Below are 14,791 nucleotides of genomic sequence, written 5' to 3' on the forward strand. Positions count from 1 at the left end.
TCAGCAGCCACTTCCCCCCCCAGGTGTAAGATCACCAGGCAAGACAGACTTTACAAGCTCAGAGGCGGAATCACCATCAATCTCAAGGACTCCATTAGCGACACAAGTCAAGTCAAGTCAAGTCATAATTTATATAGCGCACTACATACCCAGAGGGTCTCAAGGCGCTTGAGGAAGGGGGGGAGGTTTATTTATCGAATATCCAGGTTTTAAGTTGTTTTCTGAAGGTTAGGTGGTTTTGAGTAAGGCGGAGGTGGATGGGAAGAAATTCCAGGTTTTGGCCCCTAAGTAGGAGAAGGATCTTCCCTCCATGGTGGCTTTGTGGATGCGCGGAACAGCGGCGAGGGCTTGGTTGGACGAACGCAGCTGGCGGGTGGGGGTGTAAAAGGAAAGGCGCGTGTTGAGACATTCAGGTCCAAGTTCGTATAGGGCTTTGTGTGCTTGGGTGAGGAGACGGAACGTTATTCTCTTGTTGACGGGGAGCCAGTGAAGGTTTTTCAGGTGAACGGAAATGTGGTCTGTGCGGGGGATGTTTAGTATGAGTCTGGCTGAAGCATTTTGGATGCGTTGGAGTTTTTTTTGCAGTTTTGCGGTGGAATCGGCATAAAGGGTGTTTCCGTAGTCCAGACGGCTTGTAACCAGTGCGTGGGTGACCGTTTTTCTTGTTTCGGTGGGGATCCAGCGAAATGTTTTTTTGAGCATGCGTAGGATGTTGAAGCATGATGATGAGACGGCGTTGACTTGTCTAGTCATCGAGAGTGAGGAGTCCAGGATGATGCCCAGGTTCCGTGCGTGGTCCGTCGGTAAGAGGGCTTTTCCTAGTGCCAAAGACACAACATCACAGCCAACTTCACCCTAAGCGGCATTTTCATCAGCAGACCACCAGGACCGCACACAAACTTCGCTGGCTCCATAATGGACATCGTCACACCACTAGCCCTGGACACTAGCAATTACATCCAACTCGGAGCCGTGAAGTTCTATCTAGAAGGCCATGCCAACTCCAACTAAAAATAAGACTTTGCAAGAGTAAAGGAACCAAACTAAGTCACTGGACACCTCCTGAATCCTATTTTCACCACCTTAACAAAATCAGTTTCAAGGAGCCCTCACCAGCTTCCTGGACAGACCAAGCCCTCATCAAGTTCAGCATCCTGGTCCAACACACACACCCCCACCAGACCAGCCCGCAAAAACAAGACCAGCCTCACTGACAAGGACTGGAACACTGCTCTCAACACCCTCTGGCCTGAACACGGCAACCAGCCTCCCCAAAGCCATGAAGAATTTCAACCATTGGATCACCTCCTGTGTCGACTCCCTTGCTCCCTCCAAAACTGCAATATAACAAGATCTAGACTGCAAGCTAGGTGGTACACAGGGGAACCAGACTTATGAAACGTCACTGCAAACAACTAGAGCACAAATGAAGAATTAGCCAGGAAAATAAAGAGAGGAGCATGTTCAAATCCACTCTGAGACCCTCTTACCAAATGATCCGGAACACAAAACGGGCCACTCTTGCAGAGTATATTGATGGCACCACCAACAGACGTAAAGAAATTGTGAAGGATTTCACCTCACCATCAGCTGCCTCCAACTCGATCACCCCCTCGCAGGACCGCTCTCAATTCTTCAGCCACAAAATCACCGCCATTTACAGCAGCTTTAACCTCCTGCCGGACCGGACAGGCCCAGTCCAACACTTCCCGATCTCATCCAAAGAACCAAAGCTAATCCAATGGTCGGCCACCACCATGAAGTTCATCCTCTCAGGGGGCCCATCAGACCACTGCCCCAGCAAGCATATTCCAGAGCACTGCAACACATCAGCGCTATGCTCACAATCATTCCACCTTTTCCGCAACCTTCAGAATCCCGGTGGTGAGCACTCTAGAACCCGTACTCAGGCGAAGGACAACTATCTTGTGGAAAAGCCCACTAGCTTTCAAAGACCACCGAATGTGGTCCTGTTGCAAACTCCGCTGTGTTAGGTACTCGCTGCCTGAAATGGCCTCTGCATGTTCTGCAATCAGTATTGCCCATGATGATTCTGTGGTTTAATATGGGACTAATATTGCCAATTATTAAGTTCCAGAGAACGACCACGCATCTGCGCTGCGATTCCCAAAAACCGCGATTGCTGGCCATGCTGGGTGTGGTTAGTGTATAAAAGGGTGCCGCTTCAGAACCGTGTGATTACTATTCCAGGAAATGATCGAAGTAACCCCTTCCTTCCTGAGCTTCCGCGATAAACTGGATCACCCAGTTTTGTTCACGGAGTTTGTTGGCCAACGTTTCTTCAGCTGAGCACTTTGGTGGTGAGTACGCTCGCCCTGCCACACTTCCGGCCTCCACTCGGGAGAGAGTGAAACCCCTGGTAAGGGCTGAGTCCGGCCTCCACTGGGAGAGAGTGAAACCCCTGGTAAGGGCTGAGTCCGGCCTCCACTCGGGAGAGAATGAAACCCCTGGTAAGGGCTGAGTCCGGCCTCCACTCGGGAGAGAGTGAAGCCCCTGGTAAGGGCTGAGTCAGGCCTCAACGTGGGAGAGAGTGAAACTCCTGGTAAGGGCTGAGTCCGGCCTCCACTTGGGAAAGAGTGAAACCCCTGGTAAGGGCTGAGTCCGGCCTCCACTCGGGAAAGAGTGAAACCCCTGGTAAGGGTTGAGTCCGACCTCCACTCGGGAGAGAGTGAAACCCCTGGTAAGGGCTGAGTCCGGCCTCCACTCGGGAGAGAGTGAAACCCCTGGTAAGGGTTGAGTCCGACCTCCACTCGGGAGAGAGTGAAACCCCTGGTAAGGGTTGGGTCCGACCTCCACTCGGGAGAGAGGGAAACCCCTGGTAAGGGCTGAGTCCGGCCTCCACTCGGGAAAGAGTGAAACCCCTGGTAAGGGTTGAGTCCGACCTCCACTCGGGAGAGAGTGAAACCCCTGGTAAGGGCTGAGTCCGGCCTCAACTTGGGAGAGAGTGAAACCCCTGGTAAGGGCTGAGTCCGGCCTCCACTCGGGAAAGAGTGAAACCCCTGGTAAGGGTTGAGTCCGACCTCCACTCGGGAGAGAGTGAAACCCCTGGTAAGGGCTGAGTCCGGCCTCCACTCGGGAGAGAGTGAAACCCCTGGTAAGGGCTGAGTCCGGCCTCCACTCGGGAGAGAGTGGAACCCCTGGTAAGGGCCGAGTCCGGCCTCCACTTGGGAGAGAGTAAAACACCTGGTAAGGGCTGAGTTGGCCGAACTTTTTAGCGTTTCAAGTCTCATCATAATTTTGGTTCTAACTCGAAGGAATAGACTAAATGTAACTTGATTTCTTGCGCTACCAGTCAAGACCATTAGTAGTTGAAACAATTCCAGGGAAGGCAGCTCCATAGAGACAAACCAGTTTGGCTGAAGAATAAAGAATAAAGAACATGATTCATGAATATTATTGTTCAGTTCATATAACTTTCTTTCACAGCCAGATGACTTAACCTGGGGTGTTGAACTATTGAAGGAGAGGGAGAGAAATGTTTAATGAAACTCTTTAGGGAATGTAGCCTTGTAGCAGTGTCTAGAATCGGGTGTAGCTAAGGTGTTAAAAGGTTAGCGTTTAAAAAGTGGCTTCACCTGATCCCCTTTATCTTGCAGCCTAATTTTAAGAGAGCCAGTATAGAAGCAGAATCCCTCAAAAAAGCAGAATAGAGAGAGAGAGAGAGTTCTAAGTTCACCAAACAGGGTAAAAAAAACGAATCCTTCAAAAGCCAGGGACGTTTTATGGGGAACTCAAAACTTAGGTTCCATCTGAATATTATGTATGCTTTCTTTTTGAAATCTCGCTCCTCGCAGTTCCTATCCCCAAAGCCCCTTTCCCTTGCCTGGCACTCCAATACTCTGTGCTAATGCAGCATTCAGAGTTGGTGGTGCCTGGGGGTGGATCTCTCAATGTTCCTATAGACCCCAAGGAAGACCTGATTGAGAGAAAGACACCACTGTCCTCCCACTGCTGAAGAAACCCCCTCAAACCCTTTAACGCTTGCCAAGCACAGGCCGATCCCCCTGCTACCATTCCCGGTTTACATCCTAGAGAAAATGGTCAACATACCTCAAGGACCATCTGCTCCTCAAAACTACTCAGTCTGGTTTGAGCCCCAACCACAGCTTGGAAACTGTCCACATCCCCGCCATGGATGACCTCTGCATGACTCTGGACACAAGAGACATGGTGATCTCATTCTCCTGGTCCTCTCTGTAGAGTTTGAGACAGTCTCCCACCCCATCCTTATCCAACGCCTCCAGGAGATCAGAATCCAACGAGACGCACTCCGATGAATCTGCTTCTTCCTGACTGGAAGAACCAAGTCAGTCATCCTGTCCCCGTACACGTTGCATGCCGGTTGTTGGAAATGGGATCCCCGGCTGGCCAGGGCTTTCGCCAAAGTCAGTCAGAGACCACCACTCCCAAGTCAGGGCAAGGGAGTTACACGCCAAGATAACCCCTGCTCACCCTCTAGGTAACGTGGCGCGAGCAGCAAGGCTAAACTTGGAGGCGATGTAAGCTAAGTATTTGCGCACGCACCCCAGCAACAACACCCAGGGCCCACCACAAAGGAAACTCCACACAAGGTTATATAAAAATAGCCTTTGTATTACACCAAAACACATTAGATAAAACACACACTTTACAATGTGCCAGAGGCACGGGCAGAATTTACAAGGGATATGTACAAGACAGGGCCACCTGGACCACTGTCAGGAATCAGAAGTAACACTTTCAGAAATAGCACTTAGAATGTAAATCACTGTAGCACAAAAATATAACACAACCAGTAACTACTGGTAACCAGGATCTCACTAGCACCACCTGCACTAGGGAGAAAACAACCACCTATGTATTACAGTACCTGTAGGGGTGTAAGAACATAACACATGATGCAATGCATAACATTCATTCAGAGGTGTAAGGCACATGACGCATAAAAATACATTCAGAGGTGCAGAACAATAACAATGGCGCCAAACTCACAAGTCACCACCTGTGACTGTCCATGTGTCCCAATGTCAGGGCCTAAACGTGGCAGCTGCCCACGAAGTGCTGGGCAGCTGAATCATCAATGATGGGCCAACGCTGGTGCCTCGCAGGCTCTGGCCAAAATCACTGTCCCTAGAGCCTCTCTGGATTCTCTACGAGCAAAGTTGCAGCCTCACTGGGCTGTCGGGGTCCCTCACGGGGGACCGGGGAACACTGGGGCGCCTTGAGCCTCTCTCAGGGCTCTACCACAAATATACAGGCACTCACGAGCCTCGGGGCTCTAAAACAATGTGCCCCTTCGTTGGAGCCCCCTCCTGGGGACTCAAAGCAACTGTGGCCCTCCCAGAGCCTCTCAGGGCTCTGCAGCCAGAATGCCCCCACGACGTTGGAGCCTCTCCGGGCTCGAAATACCAAATGCCCTTCTTGAGCCTCTCTGGGCTCAAAACACAAGTGTGGGGTTGTTGGAGTCCCTCACGGGGGACTCAGAAACTCATCAGGACCCCTGAGCCTCCCTCTGCCCGTGCACTCAACGGGCTCTCAGGTGGAGGCTCCTCGGTTCTTCTGACTCTGCTCCCGTCGGGCGGGGAACTCCTCTCGTTCGTGCTCCGCCCGGGGCACATGTCCAGACTCCTCAGCAGGCTCACCTCTGCAGGAGCGCGGGGCTCCTCTTCTCCCCGGGGCTCTCCCTTCACATGGGAGCCCCGGCAGGCAGCAGCTTCCGCCTGCCTCTCTGTCCAGCCCCCGGCCTGCCTGACTTCCGGCTCGCGGCTGCGGGGGCGGGACTTCCGTCGGGCCGCTCACTGATTGGCCGGCCGGCAAACCACATCCGGGTCGCACTTGGCAGCGGCCCGGCAACGTTTTAAAAACACTCCGGGCTGCGGCGGTGACTCCACAGGCAAATGCGGCGTGGGCAGCCGCTCAAAGGGGGAAATAAACAATAACTCGAGGTGGGCACTCGAGGGGCTCAGCACTCCTGAGCAAATGCGCTCCAGCCAGAATAAAGCGCTGTTAGGCACTAGAAGGAAAACTAAGCGCTCCCAGGCGCTAGGAACCTCAGAAAGCGCACACCAGCGCTAGCAGTAGATAAAGGTCCACAAAAAGTCCTTCAGCAAGGTAGGGGGGGGCAAGGCTGGGCCCAGAGCCAGCACACTGGGTCTCCAGGCAGGGAGACACCCCAAGTGGCGGTCCTCTGGCCCAGCAGCAGCCGCAGCAGCCCCCCTCAGGATCCTGGAAGAGAACAACTTCTGTGGGGACACAGCCCCATTTTTATACACCATATTCCTTTGTCTGAAGGTGCAGGGTGGGGGCGTAACCAGTCGCAGCTGGTTCTTGAGTACTCTGTTTACCTCTACCACCCTCTCTATTCACTGGCAGGGCTTGGGTCATTAGACACACCACAGGGGGGCGGAGCCAGCATTGTGTGGGGAAAACCCAGCCCATCCAGGACACAGGTACACTCCTCCCACACATCACTCATGCTAATATCACACTCACCACCGGGCAGACCCATCCAGACTTCCTGGAGCCTGGCATGCCAGCCAGCTCCAGCCAATCACGCTCCAGCACCCTCACTGCACACGTACAGCCATGTCTAGGAAGGATACCTCCCCACTAGACACATACAAGCCACACATACCGTTGCGCAGCATTCATTCTCACGAGTTCACACATACCAGACTCAAGCCTGTACACCCCACGCATCAGAAACTACCAGGGACACATACATTCCCCATGCATTCCTATGGGCGGGCAGGCCTAGCTCAGCACATGCACTCGGAGTGCGCACGCACTTTCCACTGGGACACAGAGAAAGTGTGCAGAATCCAAAAATCACCATCACCAGGTCACCATTTAAAGGCAAAAAGTCTAGGGGTGAACCTGCCCTAAGGGCCAAAGTCCAACACCGGTGACATTGTCTGCTGAGTTCCACGCAGATCTTTCCGGAGCCCGACCCTCTTCAATGCATACATGATCTCTTTAGGTAGAATCACCACTCTCATAACATCAAGGTCCTCTCCTACACTGACACACAACTGTCTCTCATGGCCAAGACGCCCAGTACCCGGATGAAGTTTTATTCCTGTTTGATTGGAATTGCCCACTGGATGAAGATCATCTGTCTAAAACACTGACAGACTTAAAGATAGGACGAACATCTACCCTCACCACCCATGCAAGAATCTCAGGATCGTCATAGGCAGCAAACCTTGACCCACCAGATCAACGCAATCGCCTCCAAATGCTTCAACTCCCTCTACATCCCCTGCAAGACCTTAAAGTGGATCCTCACAGAATGCAGAAAGACCGTCACCCATGCACTCATAACGAGCAGACTGGACTACGGCAACGCCCTCGATGCCGGAATCAACAAAACCCTGCTACACAAACTCCAGACCAACCAGAACACCTCAGCCAGACTCGTCCTCTGAATCATATTCCAGTATGGGCACCCTCAAATTTAGAGATATACAAATAACAGTTTTGTAAATTGGCATTGTGACAGAAATTCACAGATGAAAATGTTGTCACCAATGGCATTTTTGTCCTACTCATTTTCAATATTTTGTTATTTCAACAGTAATCTTGAGGGATCTACACATATGACCCCTTTCTGAATTCTGAGTTGTGTCTACTTTCATAAATCTGCAGCTTTCCTGGACCCCCCCCCCCGGGTTTCACAGTGGATTACACCAAAAACTGGAAGAAAGTGGAGAGCATAAAAAATAGGCAAAATGGGTTAAAACTGCTGTAAAAAAAACTGTGTTTGTCCCTACATGCTGGGAAGATGGTGACCTTAGCACAGCAAATGTACAACAATGTATTTTATAGGAAAAAAACAGTTTTCTCTGGAGCACTTTTTCCCTATTTTTTCAAAAAATGTAAAAATGTTGCTATATTTTGCCTATTTTCTGGGTCCCCTCCAGGGGAATCCAAAACCCCTGGGTACCTTTACAATCCCCTGTATGTTAGACATAAGAGGGTGCCAAATTTGCCATGGGTACCTTTTGTGAAAAAAAGTTATGTACCCTAAGCACAAACTACCCAAAATACGTTAAAAGAAAGTGCTCAGCACGTGGGGGAGGGGAGAGAGAAGGGCTAGAATTTAAGGGGTCAATGTGAGCAGTTAACAAACATTTCAGGTAGATTTGTTTTCCAGAGCGGACCATTAGGGGAATTTTTCAGCACAAAACTACTATTCCAAACAAATCTGTGGTATTTGCACATTGGATCTTTCGTTAGTTGAAAGGGTTCTTTAAACATGAAGCTCCTGGTTTGATCGGAGTCAATCACAGGGCAGAAGTTACACAACATTGTGAAGACATAGGCAACATTGAGCACAGGGGGGCAGTAGCATTTGTTGTACATGCACATGCAGTGTATACCTTTGAAATGTTTTATTCATGGGTGAACTTTGGTCCTATAGATGCCGGTACTACGCTTTCCACTCCTACAAAGATGCAGCCGTTCCTACTCAGCCCCAAGCATATCACGACCCGGTGGACCCTTTCACCCGTCCAGTTCACAAGATTGGTTTGTTGGTCACTTAGCCCCCACATACCTCAAAATTTCAGACAGGGTTCCCTAAAGCGGGATCACCTGATACCATACTGGCTCGGTACAAACAGTGTCCTATATAGGTGACTCGGACAGTATGTATTGCAGAACAAAGCAGGCAGAGCGGTTCGAGTGGGACCTGTACCACAGACACAGGGTTCCATACAAGCAATCTGTCCATGGACTATAAGCGCCACTACGGGCAAAGTGCCCGTAAAAAGCAACAAAACTGCCTTCTGGATCGCTTGCAACACCAACCAGAGGAGTAGCATTGTGGCGATGAGACGTCCCCTTGGAATGGTGCCATCTTCAGAGGCGTACAACACCTAGAAAGTATCTACACAGCTACGCAAGGCACACCCTCATTGGTGGTACTACCTGATGTACTAAGGAAAGTACAAATGAGTACAAGGCTGCACTCTCCCTAGATCTAGGAATGAGATGAGGTATCAAACGTACTACCCATGGCACGCCGCCATGGGCTGTACTACCCGATGTACAACACCTAGAAAGTATCTACACAGCTACGCAAGGCACACCCTCATTGGTGGTACTACCTGATGTACTAAGGAAAGTACAAATGAGTACAAGGCTGCACCCTCCCGAGATCTAGGAATGAGATGAGGTATCAATCGTACTACCCATGGCACGGCCTCATGGGCTGTACTACCCGATGTACTAAGAAAAGTACAAATGAGTACAAGGCTGCACCCTCTAGAGATCTAGGAATGAGATGAAGTATCAACCGTATTACCCATGGCACGCCGTCATGGGCGGTACTACCCGATGTACTAAGGCAAGAACAAATGAGTACAAGGCTGCACCAGCCCTAGATCTAGGAATGAGATGAAGTATCAACCGTACTACCCATGGCACGCCATCATGGGCGGTTCTACCTGATGTACTAAGGCAAGAACAGCCCGGATAAAAGAGCTCAGCTCAGACCCGGGGTCCCCAGATAGAAGAGCCGAGCTCAGCCCCAGGGCCCCCCAGATAGAAGAGCCCAGCTCAGCCCCAGGGGTCCCGGATAGAAGAGCCCAGATCAGCTCCAGGTTCCACCGGATAGAAGAGCCCAGCTCAGCCCCAGGACCCCCAGATAGAAGAGCCCTGCTCAGCCCCAGGGGCCCCGGATAGAAGAGCCCAGCTCAACCCCAGGGGCCCCGGATAGAAGAGCCCAGCTCAACCCCAGGGGCCCCGGATAGAAGAGCCCAGCTCAAACCAAGGGGCCCCGGAAAGAAGAGCCCAGCTCAACCCCAGGGGCCCCGGATTGGAGAGCCCAGCCCAGCCCCAGGGGCTCTGGATAGAAGAGCCGAGCTCAGCCCCAGGGGCCCCAGATAGAAGAGCCGAGCTCAGCCCCAGGGCCCCCGGATAGACAGCTCAGCCCCAGGGGCCCCCGGATAGAAGAGCCTAGCTCAGCCCCAGGAGCCCTGGATAGAAGAGCCCAGCTCAGCCCGGCTCCTGCAGAGATTCCCTCCAGGATTATTCAGTCTATTTCTACAAACACAGCAGAAGGTGCTGACAATCTCCTACCTGAGCAGAGACCTGTGCAGACGTGTCCAGGCTCTCTCCTCCTCCTGGGGGTCTGTGGGGGGCGGGGGGGGGCAGATCTGGGGTCTTAGGGGCGGCAGGGGCAGATCTGGGGTCTGAGGGGGGAGCAGGGGCTGATCTGGAGTCTGAGGGGTGGCAGGGGCAGATCTGGGATCTGAGGGGGCGGCAGGGGCAAATCTGGGGTGTTGGGGGGCAGATCTGGGGTCTGAGGAGGGCTGATCTGGAGTCTGAGGGGGGGCAGAGGCAGATTTGGGGTCTGAGGGGGGGGCAGGGGCAGATCTGGGGTCTGAGGGGGCAGATCTGGGGTCTGAGGGGGGGCAAGTGCAGATCTGGGGTCTGGGGGGGTCTGTAGATGAAGGTCGTTGCACAGACAGACAGGGCTCGTTCCTCCTCTGCAGCAGGCTGCACACACCAGGAGAGCCAGGAAGTGTTGTCAACACTGCTAGTGCTGTCTCTGCCGCCGCTGACCCAGAAGAGGAAACCCTTTTCCTTTCATCCCATGTGCAGCTCAGTGGATTCATCAGCAGGCGAGGACCGCCCTCTGGTGGCCGATGACGGAACCGCCGCCTCCAGGTCCTGCAGGGAAACAAGCATTGGCGCCTGTAAACACACAGACATGGGTGTTATGGGAAACAAGCATTGGCGCCTGCAAACACACAGCCATGGGTGTTATGGGAAACAAGCATTGGCGCCTGTAAACACACAGACATGGGTGTTATGGGAAACAAGCAATGGCACCTGTAAACACACAGACATGGGTGTTATGGGAAGCAAGCATTGGGGCCTGTAAAGACACAGACATGGGTGTTATGGGAAACAACCATTGGCGCCTGTAAACACACAGACATGGGTGTTATGGGAAACAAGCATTGGCGCCTGCAAACACACATACATGGGTGTTATGGGAAACAAGCATTGGCGCCTGTAAACACACAGACGTGGGTGTTATAGGAAACAAGCATTGGTGCCTGTAAACACACAGACATGGGTGTTATGGGAAACAAGCATTGGCGCCTGCAAAGAAACAGACATGGCTGTTTGAGTCCATGACAGGGTCTCATATGAGAAACAAGCATTGGCGCCGGCAAAGACACAGACGTGGGTGTTAAGACACTCACAGTCAGAAAACTTCTACTTCCTGGTTTCTTAAGCAAACACCAAACAGGGTCCATCTTCGACTACTTTTGAGAAATGTCACTCAAGGGGATTTAATTCTGTGTAATCTCGCGCATCCTTAGCTCTTTAAAATTTTAGTTTTTGTTTCTTGTGCATCGAGGTCTGTGCATGAGACTGGCTTCTCTGAGAAAAAGCAGGGACCAGAGCTGCACACCTGTGTGTGTGTGCATGTCTCTGTGTGTGTGTGTCTGTGTGTGTGTGCGTGTCTGTGTGTGCGTGTCTGGGTGTGCACGTGTGTGTGTCTGTGTGCCTGTGTGTGTCTGTGTGTGTGTCTGTGTGTGTGTGTGCGTGTGTGCGTGTGTGTGTCTGTGTGCGTGTGTGTGTGTCTGTGTGTGCGTGTGTGTGTGTGCGTGTCTGTGTGTGCGTGTCTGTGTGTGTGTCTGTCTGTGTGTGCGTGTCTGTGTGTGTGTGTCTGTGTGTGCGTGTGTGTGTGTGTGAGCGTGTCTGTGTGTATGTCTGTGTGCGTGTGTGTGTCAGTCTGTGTGTGCGTGTCTGTGCGTGTGTGTCTGTGTGTGCGTGTGTATGTGTGTGTGTGCGTGTGTGTGTCTGTCTGTGTGTGCGTGTGTGTGTCTGTCTGTGTGTGTGTGTGTATGTGTGTGTGCGTGTCTGCGTGTGTGTGTCTGTGTGTGCGTGTGTGTGTGTCTGTCTCTGTGTGTGTCTGTGTGTGTGTTTGTCTGTGAGATGTGTGTGGTGCTCTTCTAAGTGTGACCGCCCAGCTCTATGAGTCATAATTTGAAGGGGCTGAGAAAAGATTTGTTTTTACCAACTATGTTTGTGTATGTGTCCGAACTGTCAGGGCCTCTTGTCCCGTAACAGCTATCCCTGATAGAAGATTAATTCACACATATAAAAATGTACACAATACACTAATATTTTAAAGATGTAAAGCCAGGTTTTGTGAGCAGTAAAAGTGACGTTTATGCTGGTAAGAAATACTATTGGTGCTTTTATGTTGAAAGAACATAGAAATCGCTTTGTGACTTGGCAAGTTTTCCAGTTTGATCAAAAGAGGGAAACTCAAGCTACGTAAATGCAGACTCGCACTATGTTGGAGAGAGAATCTGGGTCCTGGAGCAGAAATAGGGTTGCCACCTTTCCCAGAGAAAAATACCGGCCTCATGTTTTACATTCCATTATAACTTAACGGGGTAACCCAATAAATATCCGTGGACCTTGGTATCAAGTGGTACAAAAACAGTTGGTCCTGGACTTATTTGTCGAGCAATAAAGTCTAAAAATATTCACGTTTTTTTTCAATTTTATGCATACATCTAATCTGCAAGAATTATCAATACAAACAAATTTCTCATAAGTGCACCAGATATAAAAGACATAGGCACCTGTTGACTTTGTAAAGGTAAATTGGATTTATTATTCATAGCTATACTTCTAGAACTGGTAGAAGGCACTACCTTATTTAATGATAGTCGGGAGGTTGATCCAAGATAAGGGCGTGTATGCTGGCGGTATGGAGCCTGGCCAAGTTTTTGAGAAAATCACAACGTTAATTGTGTATAGGGGCAGGTTGCATGAGAAGAGTCCCACCTTGGTATCTCAGTTTCCGTTGCGAGAGGTTCATCTAATATATCACCCTGAAATACCAGAGTTAACGGACCAGCCCAGTACTTTTACTAGAGCGGGTGTAGCGGCCCATTTCCAAGAACAGTGGGCCCGATTCACAGAACTAACTTAAGACAAAATCCTAAACTTACGACCATTTTGGTATTCACAGTAGGCACTTACTCATTTCGTATACACAGAAGTCATTTAGGAGTCCTAAAGTTAGGAGTCCTAACTTTAGGACTCCTAAACTGAGAAAAAGCCTAACTTTAAGACTTTCAGTATTCACAGAAGGCATTTAGGAGTCCTAAAGTTAGGACTCCTAACTTTAGGACTCTAAAATGCCACCATTGGTCCCATAGTGTCAGTATGCGATCCAGATCAGGTGAGAAATGGAAATTCATCACAGTCAGTAATAGGAGAGAGAACTAGCTCTGAAGGGAATGGCACAGTGAGCGTGATAGCTCAATTGCCGAGACCCAGCGAATTGAGTACACCATTGCCAGTCACTGAAGACTCATCAAGGGGACAGATGGAGATAAGGACGGCTGGGCCGAGATCCCTTGCCGATTCGAGATCAGACCTAAGAATGTGGGAGCCACCCGTGAGGAATCGGAATGACAGGATGACAGTAAGTTGGGATCATGGAAGCGAAGGGAACAAACCAGTCCTTATGGATACAGCCGAAGGGAATAGGTGTAGAGAACAGAGCAGTGGAAGCGAAGAATTGAATGGTGCATCTAGTAGAGGGACTCTGAAAGCGGACATGAGGGCAAAGATGCTGGATGTAGTGAGACTGAAAGCAGAGGTAGATGAGATAATCGAAGGAAACTTACCTCTGGAGAGAGTGGAGCATTATGAACCAGATGAGTTATTGTTTGTAGCAAAGGATGTGACTCGAAAGGCAAGGTGGGCACAAGTTGGGCACATGAGAAAATGTCTGCCTTAGCGAAGAGGTACAAGGTGGATTTGTCCAAATCAAAGATGTTACAAGGGGGTAACATGTTGCAATACAGTGAGCAGGAACTGGAAAAGAAGAGGGTCATTGGATTAAGGACATTCGGGAACTGATTATAGGGATACGCGCATGGAAAATGCTCGAAAAGTGGGAAGAAAGATGGTCCAAAAAGAAGAGTGCTAAAAAGAGCGTAGGAGAGACACCACCTCCGGGAGGGGGAGTGTTGGGAGTACAGAATTACCCTTTGCGGGAGGAAGCTAGTAGAAGGTATGTGCCTTGGAGTAGAGGTGACTTAGCAGCGTTCATAAATGACTTCCCTAAGTTGAGGGAGAAACCAGTTGAATGGTACAAACAGGTTGATCGCTATGTTAAGATCTCAAATTTGTTGTGGTTTGATATGAATACGCTGTTTGACATTGAAGTTCCGAGCGATTTGTGGGCAGCTTGTAAAGTTGCTATTGATTGGCCTACTTATAAACCAGTTAGGGATTCTGTTACAAATGGTCCTTCGCCTATTGTCATGAAGAAGTTTGAACAGATGATCACATGGCTGAAGTCCAAGGTAGCGCCACAGGACATTGATTGGGTCAAGATAGATCGAACGGTTCAGGAGCCGAAGGGGACGGTACATGAGTATTATGAAAGACTTTCGCAAGTCTTTAAACAGTACAGTGGGTTAGATACGTTAGACCCTAAAGACATGGGACAGTTCATTTCAAAGTTTGGTTTGGGTCTGAGACAAGAGATTAGACTTATTATTCAGCAGCATTTGATCTGTTGGCAGAACAAGCCAGTGGATGAGATACTGCGATATGCCAGGTATTGCAGTGATGAGGTGGACTCGAAACATAGAAAGCTTAAAGATAAGCTGATGTTAGTCCAGATGCAAGCTGCTGATAAGGGACTCCAGAAGCAGCCAAGTGGAGTAACATTAGGGAGAAAACAGGGAAGTAATCAGGGAGGAGCACAGAATGGTCAGGATCAGGGAAAGGGAAA

General features: G+C 50.3%; 1 protein-coding gene across 1 annotated transcript in view; it reads right to left on the reverse strand.

Annotated features, from left to right (window-relative positions):
• The window catches only part of LOC144805624 (uncharacterized), a 60,387-nt gene extending 50,184 nt beyond the window's left edge, over positions 1 to 10,203 (reverse strand). Inside the window, exon 1 of the mRNA XM_078672147.1 lies at positions 10,084 to 10,203. The gene's annotated coding sequence lies outside the window, so the exon portion shown is untranslated. The remainder of the gene's footprint in view (positions 1 to 10,083) is intronic.
• Positions 10,204 to 14,791: the final 4,588 nt, after the last annotated feature.

The sequence above is a fragment of the Lissotriton helveticus genome (genome assembly GCF_964261635.1).
Source record: "Lissotriton helveticus chromosome 1_1 unlocalized genomic scaffold, aLisHel1.1 SUPER_1_unloc_16, whole genome shotgun sequence".
In the NCBI taxonomy this organism is placed as follows: domain Eukaryota; kingdom Metazoa; phylum Chordata; class Amphibia; order Caudata; family Salamandridae; genus Lissotriton; species Lissotriton helveticus.